This window comes from Canis lupus, chromosome 31, assembly GCF_011100685.1.
Source record: "Canis lupus familiaris isolate Mischka breed German Shepherd chromosome 31, alternate assembly UU_Cfam_GSD_1.0, whole genome shotgun sequence".
NCBI classification, from domain to species: Eukaryota; Metazoa; Chordata; class Mammalia; order Carnivora; family Canidae; genus Canis; species Canis lupus.
In genome coordinates this window covers 3,552,315-3,569,316 of record NC_049252.1, presented here as the reverse complement: position 1 = coordinate 3,569,316, position 17,002 = coordinate 3,552,315, and the positions used below count along the sequence as shown (strand labels likewise).

The 17,002-nt window shown below is 34.2% G+C and overlaps 1 long non-coding RNA gene across 1 annotated transcript in view; it reads right to left on the bottom strand.

The window, feature by feature from the left end:
• LOC111093471 overlaps positions 1 to 17,002 on the bottom strand; it is a 281,715-nt gene that overhangs the window by 244,079 nt on the left and 20,634 nt on the right. The gene's annotated exons all lie outside the window — the stretch shown is intronic.

Sequence of the window (17,002 nt, the reverse complement as noted above, 5' to 3'; positions counted from 1 at the left end):
CCCCCAGATTTTATTTTTTAAATGGTGGATGTGCACATATATGATTTCTTCACATTTTGATATCATTATTTTACTATCTCTAGCACATATAATACATTGTAAGAAATTTGCTTAGATTCAACCATTCTTCCATTATAAAATATATCTTCAGTGTGTCCTTATCAGTGCTACTTTGGTTGAAAAAAATAGAAAACAATTTGAGTTAGCCTTTGTGAATATATCCACAAAACAAAGGGATTACCTTAGGTAAAAGGGGAGACACTCTACTGAAAAGAGATGATGGAAAGTAAAAATAGGGCTAGATGTGGTTATTTTTTAAAGTAAGAGACAGACAGTTAAGAGTGTTGATACTGCTGTGGCTCTTATCTCAACAGGGAATTCTTGATTGGTAAGACAGAGCATAAAAGCTCTGGGCCTCTGTTTCTCTGCTTGGAATGTTAGAGATATGAAATGCAAAAATTTTCAAAAGATCCCCTCTTTTAGAGAAATAAAAGTGTGACTTTGCCATTGTAGATGGTAATATGCCAAGCTTGATTATCTCCCTCTTTCTTTTGAGTCATCAATTTTTCTCTTCTGAATGACTCCATTAGGATAGAACATGCTATTTTATACTCATTTAAAAACACACACACACACAAAAACAACAACAAAAAATCTTCCACATGCCCTTCTAGCCACTTTGATTGACTGACTGATTTATCAAAAGTTGTCCAAATAGTTGTTTCTCCTTGCTGCCTGTATTCTCAGTTCGCATTCTCTCTAGTTGAGATTTTTTCCAGACCTTGCCCCTAATTAATTTTATCAAATCTCAAATGACTGCCATGTTGTCAAATCCAATAGTCACTCCTGAATCTTTATCTCTATCAACCATGACACTTGATCACTCTCAGTCATGAGCTATCTTCTTCACTTGACTACGTGAGATCTCATATATCTGGTTGGCCCTCAGCCTCTCTGATCAAGTTTCTGACCAAAATTTCATTTCTGAATCTTTCTAATTTATCTAAACTCTGAATGTTGAATTAACTTGGGACTTAGACTATACACTTTGTTTTTCATTATACTTACTCCTCAAGTGATCTTAGTCTCATGGCTTTATTTATTTAATTTTAATATTTAATATATCTTTAGACAACTTTCCAAATATATGTTTGCAAAAATGACCTCCTTCCTTAACTACAGACTTAAGAATCCAAATCCCCACTCAAAATCTCCCCATGGATATCTACTTGATAAGTCAGACTTAACTGACTTTGAAACATCCTAAATGTTAGTCTTAAAACTTGTGCACTTTGATGAAAGCAATTCTCTCATCCAGTTGTTCAAGCTACCTGTAGAATTATCTATGACTTCTGTTTATTGTTCACACTTTAAATTTAATTTATTGCCTAAATTTTGTTGGCAAAACTCAAAAGAAATGCTAAACTCAACCACTTCTCATCACCTTTGGCCTTTTACCAGGAACCATTATGTCTTGCCCGAGCTGCTGAAATAATCTATTATTTCCCTAGTTCCAGTTGTGCCTCTTTCTAAAATATTTTCTAGACAATAGTCAGAATGTTCCTTTGAAAGTATAGGCCATTTATAGTCATTCATCTGGTGAAATGCTCTGATGATTTTTCCATACAACTAAAAAAAAACAAAATAGAACAAAAATCCAGACTCCACTCCTCCCAAAACACCAGAACTCTTAGCATGGCATTACAGAGTCCTAGAGATCCAACCCTCATCCCCACCTCACTTCTCTCAATCCTCATTTCTGACCACTATTTCATATTTCACACCACTCTGCTTTCATTGGTTTCCACATGGTTCCTTATTCTCTTAGGACCTTTGCAAGTGCTGTCACTTCTATTAAACAATTCATCACTCAGAGATCAGCATGACCCATTTCCACATTCATTCCAAGTCTCTGTTCAAATGTCAGTTTACAGAGACTGTCCCTGAAAACTATATATAAAATATCACACAACTCCAAACTCTGTCTATCCTATTAGTCATGATTTGTTTTCCATAATATATGATTACCTGGAATTATTTGTTTACATGTGTTATCCTCTAAAATGCAAGCTGCACAAAGTCACAACTTTTTTCAACTGCAGTATCTCTGGTGTCCTAGAACAATGCCTTTGTACACAATAATAACACAGTAACATAGAAAACCAGAAATAAATCCTTGTGAAATGCACCAAGGAATGAATATTGCATTTATCTGGGCTATCAGCTATAAGTGAGTTCAATGAACTTTGAACAATGAGTAAGGAGGTTTATTGGGCAATGAGTAAGGAGACTTTCATAAAAATATGAAGAAGCCATTTCACTACGGAAGCAAAGATGATATGTTTTTTTAAAATAGGATTTTAGTACAACTTTGAAATCATTTGATATACACTTCCTATATTGTTGAATATTTAAATTGTTTATAGCTTTTTTGTTAATATACTTTGCTGTAGTGTAAATGTGCAAATAGATGTTCATAAACATCTCAACCATTTAATTCTATAAATTCTAAGAAGTGAATTATTAGTCAAGAATTTGAACATTTTAAAGACTTGACAAATACTACCAAACACCCACCAAGAAATATATATTAATTTTTCTCCCATGAAAATATTAAAATGCAAATCTCATCCATCCTGGGACAACTCATTGCACTATCCATGAAAATAAATGCAAAAACAAAAGGACTTTATAAGAGATAACAACTCACTTTCTCCCTCATTTCCCAGTGTTAATGATATTGGACAGGTTTTATTTTTGGATATTATTGTGTATTTTGTGATTTCCCTTCATCACTGCTCGTTTTATTCTAAAGAGTTGTGCATCATCATCCCTATCTTTTATTTTGGAAACATTGCAAATATTTTTGCAAACATTCTTTCCAAATTTACCATTTGAATTTTGTTTAAGTGTTGACATTTATGTGATCAAGTGTGTCCATATTTTCTTATAATTATTTTATCTATTTAACCATGTAATAATTAGCAGCCTTTCTCCATTCTGAGAAATTATTATATAATTATATAATTCTGAAAGAATTATTTTTGGAGTATATCATAAAGTTAATCTCATTTTATTTTTCTCCAAATGGTTACCCAATTGCTAGAAAATAAGTTACCTAATAATCCTTCATTTTCCTATTGCTTTATATCTCCATTTATTACCTCTATTGTACTAATCTCTTTATGTACACTCACTACCACATAGATTTCAATACTCTTGCTTTGTGAGCAGTCAGGGGCTATGTCCGTTTATCTTGCTATTTATTCCTAGAAACAAGAAAGCACCTAATAACTGTTTTTGAATTATGAATAAGGAGAGAGTTACTGTTATGCAAAACTGAGAAAGTGGAAGAGGACTCCTATGGAATGGATATACTCCAAGTCTGGATCTCTAAACACCAAGCTCGGACCTCCTCAATGTCCTACAATGCTTTCACAGCTAGCAAAACTAGAAAACAGATTTTAAAAATCTCTCCAGAAAATTTGAGATAATACTGAGAAAAGAAATAATTCTCCAATAGAAAGATCTTAATAGTCTTCATCAACAGCTAGTCAAATGTACTGCTTGAGAGACTCTAGGACAAAATGAATCTGATGTTTCCTTAATAAGTAGCAGAAAGCCAGTATTGTTTGCCAATATTCTGGAATCTATCTCTCTGTTCAGAACACCTAATTCATCAACGCAGTGCTTGAGGAATTTTTTGGGGCCTTAGTGTCATAAGGAGTCAAAGTTGAGATGGAAGTAGAAGAGCTGAAGCATATGGGGCTAAATGTCACTGTATCCAGTGTGTCTCTATAAATTAAATTTCCAATTCTAATACAAACATGTTTTCTTGCCATTGGTTTCATTCACATATACCCATCAAATATTCCTTCCTAGGTGAGCCTTTCTTTTTTCCTTTCCCTAATCCTCCTTTCTCCCCTCTATCACACTATTCTATTCTACAGTGATACAGCTTGTAAGTTTCTCACATTTAGCTCCAAAAAGTTAGGGATTGTGTCTGTACTTCCAAAATTTAGTATAAGATGTTATACACTATAAGTTTTAGTTAATGTTTATTGAATTAAATTAGTTCTGTCACCTAATAATGGAGCAGCAAAGGAAATTTTGTTTAAATGAAGGTCCCAGTAAATTATATCTGAATCAAAGAATCATGGACTTGCAGGGCTACAAGCAGGCCTAAAAGTCATCTCGTCCAACACCTCTTCTAATGTGTGAATTTCCTTTACATTCTATTTGAACACTTAATGATGAGCAGCATATACCTTCTGGAATTAGCTTATTTCATTACCAGTAGGCTCAGAGTTTTAAACTTATGAAACTTTTAAAGCTTTAAAGTTCTACTTTCAGGTCAGCAAAAGCCTACTCTCCTTTAACTTCCACCCAAAGCAAGTCTATTGATATCTCTTTCATATCACAACCATTCAAATATTTCAAGATAGTTTATAGTATTTTTTTATTTCAGAAAAAAATATTCCAAGTCTTCCAAATTTGGCTCACCAGTATGGTTCCAACTTCTGTCTCCATTCTTCAGAGGTAGGCTGACCACCATAGAATTATGCTATACCATCAACCTCCCACCCCCTTCTCCCTGACCTTCATCTTATATTTTACAGTTCACAAGTTTATTTTTTTAAAGATTTTATTTGTTTATTCATGAGAGACGAGAGAGAGAGAAAAAGAGAGAGAGAGAGAGGCAGAGACACAGGCAGAGAGAGAAGCAGGTTCCATTCAGGGAGCCCAACGTGGGACTCGATCCTGGGTCTCCAGGATCATGCCCGGGCCGAAGGCAGGCACTAAACCCGCTGAGCCACTAGGCAACCCCAGTTCACAAGTTTATGTCACAGTCACTGTGAGATTGCTTCAGCATATTGTGAACTAAATCTCCTAAATCTTTTCAAACAATCTGCTACTAAGGCAAGACCCTTCACCTGTTACGTAGAGGGCATGTGTGAAGAGTTGGTTTATCTCTATTAAATTTCCCCTTGTTAGAGTTTTCCATTGCTCCAGCTATGACAAGACTTCTATGAATCTTGATTCTATCATTCACTGTGATTTCTGCCCTTCTCTGATTTGTGTTATAACCAAACTGAAGGCCTAATCTTTATCAGCTCATATCAGAGTGAGCATCAAATAGCCTAAGCAGAGTGGCCTTTAAGTCTATTTCCTCAGTCTTCTCAACGTAATACATACTGAGCCAAGGTAAGATGCCTTGATGTATTGGGCTTGTGACATGGGCAGGGGGGGTGGGGTGGGTGGGGGTGGTACACCACTCTCCTGCACAGGTTGAACAGAGTAGAAGGCCTAGTTTTCACTGCTACCACCTCCTGAGACATGGTGTTAGAAATTGTCTTAATAAAATAAACTAATCCCAAATGTCTTAGTGTAATACATGAATTTTATTTCTTTCATGCAAATCCATTGCAGATATTTTTGATCAGGTGTATGGTAGGCAAGCTTATTCTATACAGTGCCCTTAGAATCTAGGCTCTTTCCCTTACAACTTTTTTCTCAGTCCTTCATGTCTAGGAGTGTGGGTAAGAGAACACCTGAGAGAGGGTGAGGGACTATATGGTGGAGCATGCATGTGGCACAAAGCATTTTCACCAACATTCCTCTGGGCAGAAATCACTTGCCAGGTCTCATCTGTTTACAGATGAGACCTGTAAACATAGGGATTGGGAAAAATAGTGGTTTTGCTTACAGATGTGGAAAATGGAAAAAAATTGAAACTATATCATGAGAGGGGGAACTGGTATTTGTAACTGGGGACACTTTGCTAAGAAATATCCCCTTGGTACCAGAAAGACAAAAATAAATTGATGTAAACAATTATTTAATATTTAAATAGTTATTCCTAAGAAACTTGGGCAGTGTGCCAAAATATTCTTTCCTTTCTCTCTCACATTGTTATTTTTCTTATTTTTATTTTTTAAAGATTTTATTTATTTATTCATGAGAGACAGAGAGAGAGAGGCAGAGACATAGGAAGAGGGAGAAGCAGGTTCCATGCAGCAAGCTTGATGTGGGACTTGATTCCCAGACCTGGGATCACTCCCTGAGCTGAAGGCAGAAGATGCTCAACCACTGAGCCACCAGGCGTCCCTCTTTCATATCATTAATGGAGCTGTCCTAACTGCCAACCATCTCAGTATGGCTGCCTACAGGGCCCAGCATACCACTCAAGATAATAGCATCTGGAAATGGGCATAGAAACTATGTATTGTTGACTGGAATTATTACTTAGTAATAAGCAATGCCAGTCAACACTGTGTCTGGTGACTAGTATTACAAACTTTCTCATTTAAATAGTAAATATTGCAAAGTTGGATCTCTACTTTTTGAATAACTCTTTTTGCCTTATCTCCCATCTTCTCATCCACATTTAATAATATCTCTTCCATCTTAATATATAGGAAATTAAAAACACTTTTTTCTATAATGGTTTTATTTGTATAATATAAAACCACCAACTTAAGGATAGTTTTATAAGGGGCATCCAGAATACTATTGCAAAACTAGCTAAAATAATCTAATCAGAAAGTTTAATATGCAAGATTTTAATATATACACAAATTGCTTAAGTTTTGGTTTATTTCCCTAAACATTTTATTGAAAACTAAAATTATATCCTGCTTTACGAATACATAATAATGGAGAGAGAAGTTAGCATAACTAAACTTTAGCAAAAATATACTCTATATATGAGATATTCTAATAAAGTCACATTTTATATTGCATTTTAATAGAATCAGGAAAACTTAAACAAGGTAAATTAGAGCACATGGGAAAACAACAAGGTTTTGACATTTTAGTTATGGAAGCATGGTATTTAGCACTTTAAAATGAGAATCATGGTCTTTATAACTGGTTGACTATAAGAGTACATAACTTATGAGATAAAGATATAAGTAACACCGGAGGAGATGGTAGAGTTTATGAATAAAAACTGACAAACCGGGGCATCTGGGTGGCTCAGTCATTTAAGACTCCAACTCTTGGTTTCAGCTCAGGTCATGATCTCAGAGTCATGAAATCAAGCCCCATATCAGGCTCCATTATGGGTGTGGAGACTGCTTAGAATTCTCTCCTTGTCTGTCTCTCACTCTCTCTCTTTGTCCCTCTCCCCCATTATACACTCTCTCTAAAACAAAACAAAACAAAACAAAACTGATTAATAAATACCACACTCTATTTGCAAAAAATAAAAACACAAAGCAAAGATATGAGGTAGAGTAAAATATAAAAGGAAGGATAATCATTAAAATATAAATTCCTCAAGTTAGTATTAAAGACTTGGCCATTTTGAAAATTTCCATAGATAGTGTCAAAAAATTAAACTTACCTTTTCTTCATGTGGGTCATACTGCATGTAGAAAATTTACACAGAAAATTATGAATAACTTAATACTCAATATGTGCATTAATAAAATATCCACTGAAAAAACTCCAACATTCATCATCTTCTAATATGTATCATCTGATATCAACATCAATAACAAACGTAATTTTAGTGAAAAAATGAGATGGAAATAGGAATAAAAATTATTGGGCAAAAAATAGAAGAAACAGAAAATGTTAGAGAAAACTACTTACGTATTATCTACTTTTGAAAATATACTACAATGGAGTCATAGTCATATTTTCTACCTGGAGATGAAATACTACTGTTAGGGAAATAGGAGATGGAGACATGAGACTAAAATCTCTTTTGCAATGACATAGGCCAGTGGAAGAGAGGGCGAAAGAGTAGTAGCAATGAGCCTAAAGAACATGCATATTTGTTGCATATTTTTCCCTAACAGGAGAGACTTTGACATTATAAATAACTTGGTTTTCTTCAGGGACAAAAGCATAAAATCTTGAAAAAATAGCAAATCTCAAGGAAATAAGAAATTCTAGAGGACATGTGGTATTAAAAATAAAAAAATTATAATTCAAAATTTTGTGAATTTAATCTAGTTTCAACAATTTTAAACCATATGTGGTAAACTTACATACATCAGTAAGCAAGTCCACATTCCCAATATTGACATGTAAATTAGAGATGGCGTCAATAAATGCATCAATAAATGCTACATAATTTCACTGAAATTTTCCTTGATTTTCCAGCCAGGTGAAAAGTAAAAATGATAGTTAGATGGTGAACTGAGCATCCAAAATACAAAAACATCATTAAAATAATTCTGCAAATTAGCACAACTTCTTGTATGTATCAATTAACAATATGGTGTATAGAAACCAGGTTAAATAGCATCTTCAACATTTCATTGTTAACGTCAAATGGTTAGTTTGCAGTATAACAAGACACCTACTCCAGTGACCTATCATTCAGCCCAAGACTGCATTTTGCAATTTGAGTCTTGAAAACCTATTAGAATAGGTACTGAGACTTTCATCTCTCTTCATTTACTAAGAAAACAAAAAATCACATTTTTCCCTTCAAGCCAATAATAAATAATAAATTATGTCAATTTATGTGTGATAAGAAACTTCTAATTCTATACAGCAATTTCTATCACCACCACCCTAATTAAAGTGTCTTTTTGTTTTGACTCTATTTTAGTATTTATGTGCCTTACAAACATTACATTTTATGGCATTTGGAAGGAGAACATTACTCTTTATGTGGCACAACCTCTTATAAAAATATAATACCACAAAGAGGATTTAACAACAACAAAAACATGGTACAGAGCTTTTTTGTGGGTTTTCATCTACATAGTAAATGAACTTGTTGTATACTATGGAAAATTTGGCTGTAAGTGTAGTTTTTTCTTTAAAGAATTCTGCTAAAAGACATCGACTTGACTAGTTCTCTTTTATGCTAGTTTTCTACTCTTTCTACAGAATACAGACAACATGCAAATAAGACATATTTAGTAAGTATACTTTAGATTTCTCAGAGACTTTTGGAAAATAATCTTTTCAATTTAGATATGGTAGGCCTTGTATAAGAATAAATCAAGAATTAAATAAAGCTCAGAAAAAATCCTTTATATCCTCTATATCCTCAATGTATCTACTGTTTTGGTGACCTGAATTTATCTATTGTAAAGGACTATGAAAAATAGGTTGGCGACTTTATCATTGGCCTTAATTAATTGAAAAAAAAAAAAAGGAAATCCCTACCATGTTATTTTTCCAACATGACAAAATTTTAGTTTTCTAAATAGCTATCATAATTGAGATAAATACAATACTGTGGGTACAGAGGAGAAGAAATTAAAATTCAAGCAGTTATAGACAATATGCAGAAGTATCATTAAGAAGTTGCATCTAAGTCTGGTAAAGAATGGGTAGATGTCTGTAGAGTGAAAAAAGAAAGAAAGGCCATCCCAAATAGAAAGAAAAGACGTGAGAGGGTATTTGGTGCAAAGGAACATAAAAATAACTCATAAGGGCAGAATATTAGTCGGTTTTTTAAAAAGACTGATTTTGAGAGAGAGAGAGAGAACACTAGCAGGAGGGGCAGAGGGAGAGGGAGATAGACAATCTCATGTAAACTCCATGCTGAGCATGCCTGAGATGGGGCTAGATCTCACAACCCGGAGAAAAGGACACTGAAATCAAGATCTAAGTGGAAATCAAGAGTTGCATGCTTAACCCATTGCACCACCCAGGCGCCTTGAAGATTATGTTGTAAGTAGAGATAAATACAGGAGTTGTGTGTCATGGTAAGCAGTCTGAGCTTTATTGTATAAACAAGTTAAAATGCAATTACAAAAACAACTAAATAATTTCATTGTGCATTTACTATGGGCCAACTGGATGAGCAAGTACCTGTCCTATTTTTTTTAAGAATTTATTTATTTATTTATTTATTTATTCATTCATTCATTCATTCATTCATTCATTCATTCATGAGAGGAGAGAGAGAGAGAGAGAGAGAAAGAGGCAGAGACACAGGCAGAGGAGAAGCAGGCTCCATGTAGGGAGCCTGACATAGGACTCAATCCTGGGTCTCCAGGACCACGCCCTGGGCTGAAGGCAGTGCTCAACCACTGAGCCACCCAGGTTGCCCCTACTTAATTTTTAAAACAACCTTTGAGCTAGGTACTGTGAATCTTCTATTCATTAAAAGGAAAAACTGAGGGATAGATAAATTCATTTGCCTGTTTGCAAAGCCCTAATTTGTACCTGAGCAAACAAAATCCAGAGCCTGTGTTCCTCAATGCTGCAATACTCTACCCATCTTAAGAAACCATATTTTTATATGATGATGTGGAAGTATCAATAGTCCAAAGACACTTCCTCATTATAATTACTCAGTAATGTTTAATTGTGTGAATCTAATTTTAGTTTGAAATCTAATGAACAGGATAGGGGAATCTTAAAAATATTGAAAATGCCTCATTAAGTATTCTTTCAAACTGTATTTCTTAGGTTGTTTTTTTATTTTTTATTTTTTTGACATCCTATAGCATTTTTCTGTTACCTTTTATGGTCTTATTTTTTATATTAGGGTTTCAGATGTAATTGTTAGTCTGAGAGTTTCTATTCCTAGGCTTTGTTGTTTTGTTTTGTTTTGTTCTGTAAAAAAAAAAAAAAAAAAATTACATAGTACATCAGCTTTGGTTCAAATGTATGCCTAAAATAAAATGATAAAAGACTTACTATGCTCTGGCTTTTAAGACACTGGAGCCACGATGTAAAACAAATAAATAGAAAAAGGCTTTGGAATCTTACTCAGCTGAGTTCAAATCCCAGATCTGCTATGTATTCAAACTGACTAGGATTCCCTTGACTTGGCAAGATCACTAATTCTACTTGATGCCTTTTTCTCTTTTCTTCTTTTTCTTTCTTTTCTTTCCCTTTTCTCTTTCTTCTTTCTTTCTTTTTTTTTAATATTTTATTTATTTATTTATGATAGTCATACAGAGAGAGAAAGAGAGAGAGGCAGAGACACAGGCAGAGGGAGAAGCAGGCTCCATGCAGGGAGCCCGACGTGGGATTTGATCCCGGGTCTCCAGGATCGCGCCCTGGGCCAAAGGCAGGCGCTAAACCGCTGAGCCACCCAGGGATCCCTCTTCTTTTTCTTTTCTTTCTTTCTTTTTCTTTCTTTCTTTCTTCTTTCTTTTCTTTTCTTTTCTTTTCTTTTCTTTTCTTTTCTTTTTTCCTTTTCTTCTTTCTTTCTTTCTTTCTTTCTTTCTTTCTTTCTTTCTTTCTTTCTTTCTTTCACTGTAAATAATAATACTTAACTCATATGTTCCTGGTGGGAATTATATAATAGAATATTAAAATGCTTGTATATTGCTATATCTAAAAATTCTAAAAATGGTGCTGCCAATGTTATTGTTATTCTTGTTGTTGTTACTGTTGTTTGCTATCACTAAGAACTGGCCAGCTAGCCATCTCCCAAGGTCACCCATCTTGCTACCTTGGTTATTGATGTTCACTTACTGCCAGATTTCTTATGTGCAAAATCAATTTTTTTTCTTTTTTTAAAAATCATCCTCTACTTAAGCTCTACTGCCAGTGAATCTCTATTAACTGGTACAGTCAACTGACCATAGGATATATGTCATCCCTAAATACCTCTAGAGGTGATTCTTATGAGGGATTCTTATGCTCCATATTTAGTTTTCTTAGCATATTGATAAACTTGAAGCAAAAGATTCTTGAGACTTAAGGTAGAGAGCTTTCTTTCAACTATTCTAGCATACAAACAATACATTTAAGAAACCGCATGTTGAATCTACTTGTTTTTTGTTTTGTTTTGTTTTGTTTTTTTGCCAAAGACTGACAAGCTAGACTATATAATGCTACACTATGTTTTCTCTGAAACACTTACTGGTTGTCAGACAGGGTTAATATTTCTCAGTAAAATTGAGAAATAGAATTTTCCCTAAGATCAGATCAGATACTGATGACATATAGGGTTGAAAATGAGAAAAGACAAATACTATCCACTTTGCTTCCTTACCAAAACTTTGAGCCCTATGATTTCCCTCAGAACATAGGTTTTAAAAGAACATCTAGAATCAACAAATGGAACAAAAAACATGTAAGTATAATTATTACACTTTTCTTTCCAATTTCAAATCTTTTCTTCTCAAAAACCTCCTTCACTTATTGTCATTACTAGCCATGCTTAAAATCAATCAGACCTTCCTTGGAGGTCTGATCCTTGAATAAATTTACATATATATATATTAAAGATATATAAAGGTATTAAACTTTCTCAAAACTTTTTAGAAGTTTTAAACTTGGGATCCCTGGGTGGCGCAGCGGTTTGGTGCCTGCTTTTGGCCCAGGGCGCGATCCTGGAGACCGGGATCGAATCCCACATCGGGCTCCCGGAGCATGGAGCCTGCTTCTCCCTCTCCCTCTGCCTGTGTCTCTGCCTCTCTCTGTGTGTGTGTGACTGTCATAAATAAATAAATTAATTAAAAAAAAAAAGTTTTAAACTTTTTCAGGCAGCCCTGGTGGCCCAGCAGTTTAGCGCCGCCTTCAGCCCGGGGTGTGATCCTGGAGACCCGGGATTGAGTCCCATGTCAGGCTCCCTGCACGGAGCCTGCTTCTCTCTCTGCCTGTGTTGTGTCTCTCTCTCTGTCTGTCATGAACAAATATATAAAATCTTAAAAAAAAAGCTTTAAACTTTTCTAAAGTTTTAGGTTTCCTAATAATGTAATACAAAATGTGTTTATAAATACTATACACATATATATGTTAGACACATACACATGCATATTCACACAAAATGTGCAATTCTTAAAATCTAAGTTTTTTTTTTTTAATTTACCTTTTACTTTATCCCAAATTCCACTTATTTATCTGGTTCTACTTAGCATCACTTATCTAATTCTTGTCATATGTCTAGTTAATTATACTTACTGTTATTGCAACAATCTTAAACCTGTCAAGTAAATACTTATAACTGCCATCATAGATTTTAAGAAGCAGTAAATTCTTCCAAATGTCAGTTATATATTTTTTTCTGTATTTAAGCTATCCTGATAATCATTGACATTCCCATTCTTAATTTGGTTCAACTGCATTTAGCTATACTGCATTATTCACAAGTTATATGTAATGTTCTACACTTTACATTCAAAGGTGCCAATATCTCTCCAGATCAATGGCAGAGTGAATGCCTAGATTTTAAATAAGAATTTAACCAATGCACTTATACACAGAAGGTATGTTTCCTATGTAAGGCTAGCAAGATGGCTACCAGGAGCCCTCTGGGGTGGCATTCATTACTTTAGCAAATCTGCTGTGGTCAAAGGTCTGCTCTTCAGAACTATAGATACATAAACCTGATTTTGTCAGCACATACAGAGTGTGTCCTTCTCTCTGGACCAGATATTGACCAAGCTCACGTGACTGATGTATAAAAGCAGAAAGTCAATTGTTCTGTGGATAGAGTGCAATGGGTTCTTAAACCCTCCTTTTGGCTATTACTCTTTGGTGTTTGTTTTCCACTTTTAATCAAATGATGCCTTCTACCTTACTACAAGTGCAGTTCCTTTCACACCAGAGTCTGCTAGCTGCTATGAAATGGTGAATGGAATCAGAGCATTCCCCAATTTTATTTTTCACCCTCTTTCAGAATGTTTTCAGAAGTTATGAGCAGAATTCTCTAGAACTTTTACCATATGCTCAATTTTATTTTGACAGAAAGGAAAGGAGACCAGCCCCTTATATTTAAAAACAACAATAAGAGGAATAAAGCAAACTATTCTTTAAAGTTCTCCAAACCCTAAAAGTTTAATGACTGGCTAAATCTTCACTGGGTTTACTCTTCCACTGAATACATGGTCTCTGCCTTCATAGGTCATTGAACAAAATGTTTCTAAAATACTGCTTTGCTATCCCTAAACTTGATCCCAAATGGTGTTTTCAGATAGCTTACTATCAATTACTTTAATAAGAACCAGGACATCAGATGCTTAATAGTAGATATTTCCCCTACCAGCCATGGTATTCAAACTGCATCTCCCATGATACTTATAAAAACAAAGGTATTGGCTGGCAAATGCCTATATAGGACTACATCAATTCACAAAAGTCTTTCCAAGGACAGAGAACATCTGTGATAAAACCTCAGTCAATAGGAGATACATCAGATCCCTGATGCTCTGATGCCAATTCAGAGAGACAAAATTTACCAGTGAATACAATGCCTCTTACCTCACCAGCAAAGAATGCAAACAATTTATACTTCCATTAATTAAAAAAAAAAAAAAAAAAAAAAAAGCTGTTTATCTCAATTTAGAGACCATCCTTGGAATCTCCTATAGATGGAAAGATCATTTATCTCAGCTTGCCCAGGAAACTCTTATTTTTTTTTTTTCTGTAATCCTGGCATAATTCTTAATTATACTCAGTTCTTCTAAAATTGTCCCTGTTTAAAAGAAAAAAAAAAAAAATTGTCCCTGTTTGGAAAGATTTTCCCTGTAAAGTCAATTTCAGGTCATCTTTTCCAGATCTTGTACAATTCTTATCTTTACACAAGCAGCTCCAGCCATAGTGGCTTTCTGGTAGTCTCTTCTAAGTCATGTTTACTCTCATCATATGGCCTTTGTAAATACTGCATTAAATGACTGTTGTTTCTTGCTCAAAAGTATACATTCTTTAGATCCCAGCTCAATGGTCATTTAGGAAGTCTTCCTTGACTTCACTGAATATCCACCTATTATTCACCTATCATCCAATCATATCTACCTATTATTCACCTCCATTGTGCAATGAACACAGTCATGTCTATTTATATTTTTACATATAGTTATGACCCTTATATATGCTTTTGTTATCTCTACTAAACTGAAAGCTCCATAAAAGCAAAAGCTGACAAGTTTTTGAAGACTGTAAGTCTCCAGAACCTACTACCATGTGGTGAATAGTATTATCCTTTAATACTATCTATCGAATAAACAGGCAAACAAAAGTTTATGAAGAGACATAATGAATTTAGGAACACTTATTCAACCAATTACAAATTAGCTTTCTGCTTTTCATTTATTTTTATTCTACTACAAAAGCACCCAACTGATTCTAAGAAAACTGAAAGATAAAACATATTAGGGACTAATAATGGAGGTCCTTCCACTCTGATTTGTGGAAGGACTTTGTGCTGGTATTCTTTTTTTTTTTTTTTTTTTTTTGTGCTGGTATTCTTTACACTTGTAAGTCCATCTCTGAGGAGAGGAAGAAAAAGCAAATATGGAATTTGAAGGGTGCATGGCACAGTACACATTCTTCATGTCCTGCCAGCTTGTCCCACATATTCTAAAAGAGCCTGCTAGGAAAAGTTATACTATTCTGAGAACTGAATTTTTTTAATAGATACCTATAGACTTATCCTACTTCTTTGCCAATTTCCACTTATGTATTTATACTTGGGATTAAAGTAACCTGGAAATGGTAATTTGAACTCTACAAAGAATTATCTTCTATTTCCATTACTTTTATAAAAAGAGAATATAGGTTTGTACAAGGAGTTAGCATAATGACTTTCTTATCAAAAAGGATAATTTTAATTGCATTTCTTATATATACTGCCCAATTTGAAGAAGGAACTCAAAGACAGTTCATGTGTTCAGCCTCATCCAAGTATTCAAACCCTAGCACTTAATCTGGGATTTCCATATAGGACATTGTAGTATACCTTCTTATTTTGTAATAAAAATTAAATTTGTTATGAGACCTGAGATACTCAAATCCATGTGATTTGTGTATTTCTTGTTTTAATCAGCTTTACAAGAGAAAGCTAGATAAAAATTAGCTTGTTTTCAAGGAATCAAAACAAAAAGTTAGGTGTATCAAATGTTCAGTGACAAGAAGCTTAAGAGAGTATTCATCCATCTCACATTTAAGACAGCTCATTAACAAAAAGGGCAGGCATAAAAGAAGTGGGAATGAGAATGTGGAAAAGGATATATGCATACAAAGCCTTTACCCATAGGAAATAGATAGATCCTGTCAAACATTATCCCTGTTATTCTCCTTTATCTAAGTTTTTGCCACTGATCCACTCCCCATACGACCATCCATTTTTTTACCAGTTGTTAGTAACAATTTACTCAGGTAACAATTAGGTCACATAGACCTGGGTAAGTATTCTTTCCCCTTCCAATGACCCGAATACTCCTGCTTTGTTCTATTGTGTTAATGTCACAGTTAATGTCTCAAAGAACTATTATACTTCACTTATTTCCAAATTTTTTAATAAAACCTAACTATAGTCCTAAGTAACAATATTTATGTTATGCTAAATATTTCTTATACACCAGAAGTTTTATTAGTCCCTACTCATATAATATACAGGATCTCTTTAAATCCAGTTATATTAGAAGAAAATACAATGCAGGATGCCTAGGTGGCTCAGTTGGTGAAGTGTCTGCCTTCTGCTCAGGTCATGATCCCAGGATTGAGCCCCATGTCCCCTCTATCCTCCTCCCCACCACTCATGCTTGCTCTCTCGCTCTCTCGCTTGCTCTCTCTCTCAAATAAATAAAATCTTTAAAAAAAAAGAAAAAAAATACTTGCTTAAATGCTTAATTTAGACAAACTGTTTCTTTTTGTTTCATAGCACAGGTCTGTGAATTCTGGCAAAAGGGTCTTGGTTAACTTGACCAATCAATAAACGTAAATATAGCACTACAATTCAGTTAAATTTATTGAACGCATTATTTTTTGTTAGGTATCATAAGTGGAAAATTCTCACCATTCTTAACAAGAATCTTTGTATTAAGATCTTTCTATATTTAGTCTCTTCATTAAATCAAATGACAAAGCAGAAAATGCAAAAATCTTGTATCTTAATAAGATGTAACAATATCCGACAATAACTTCATACTTAACACACCTATTAAAATGATTGTGTGACATAAGAATAATTATGATTGTGATAAACCAAAAACATAAAATTTAAAAGCCTGTTCTGTCTCCCTGTCAAGTTTAGTTCTGCTGAGGTACTGTTAAAATTTATTTCTAATATGGCTGGAACCACTACCATGACTCTCTTAATGTTTACACTTTGCTTAAATATAGT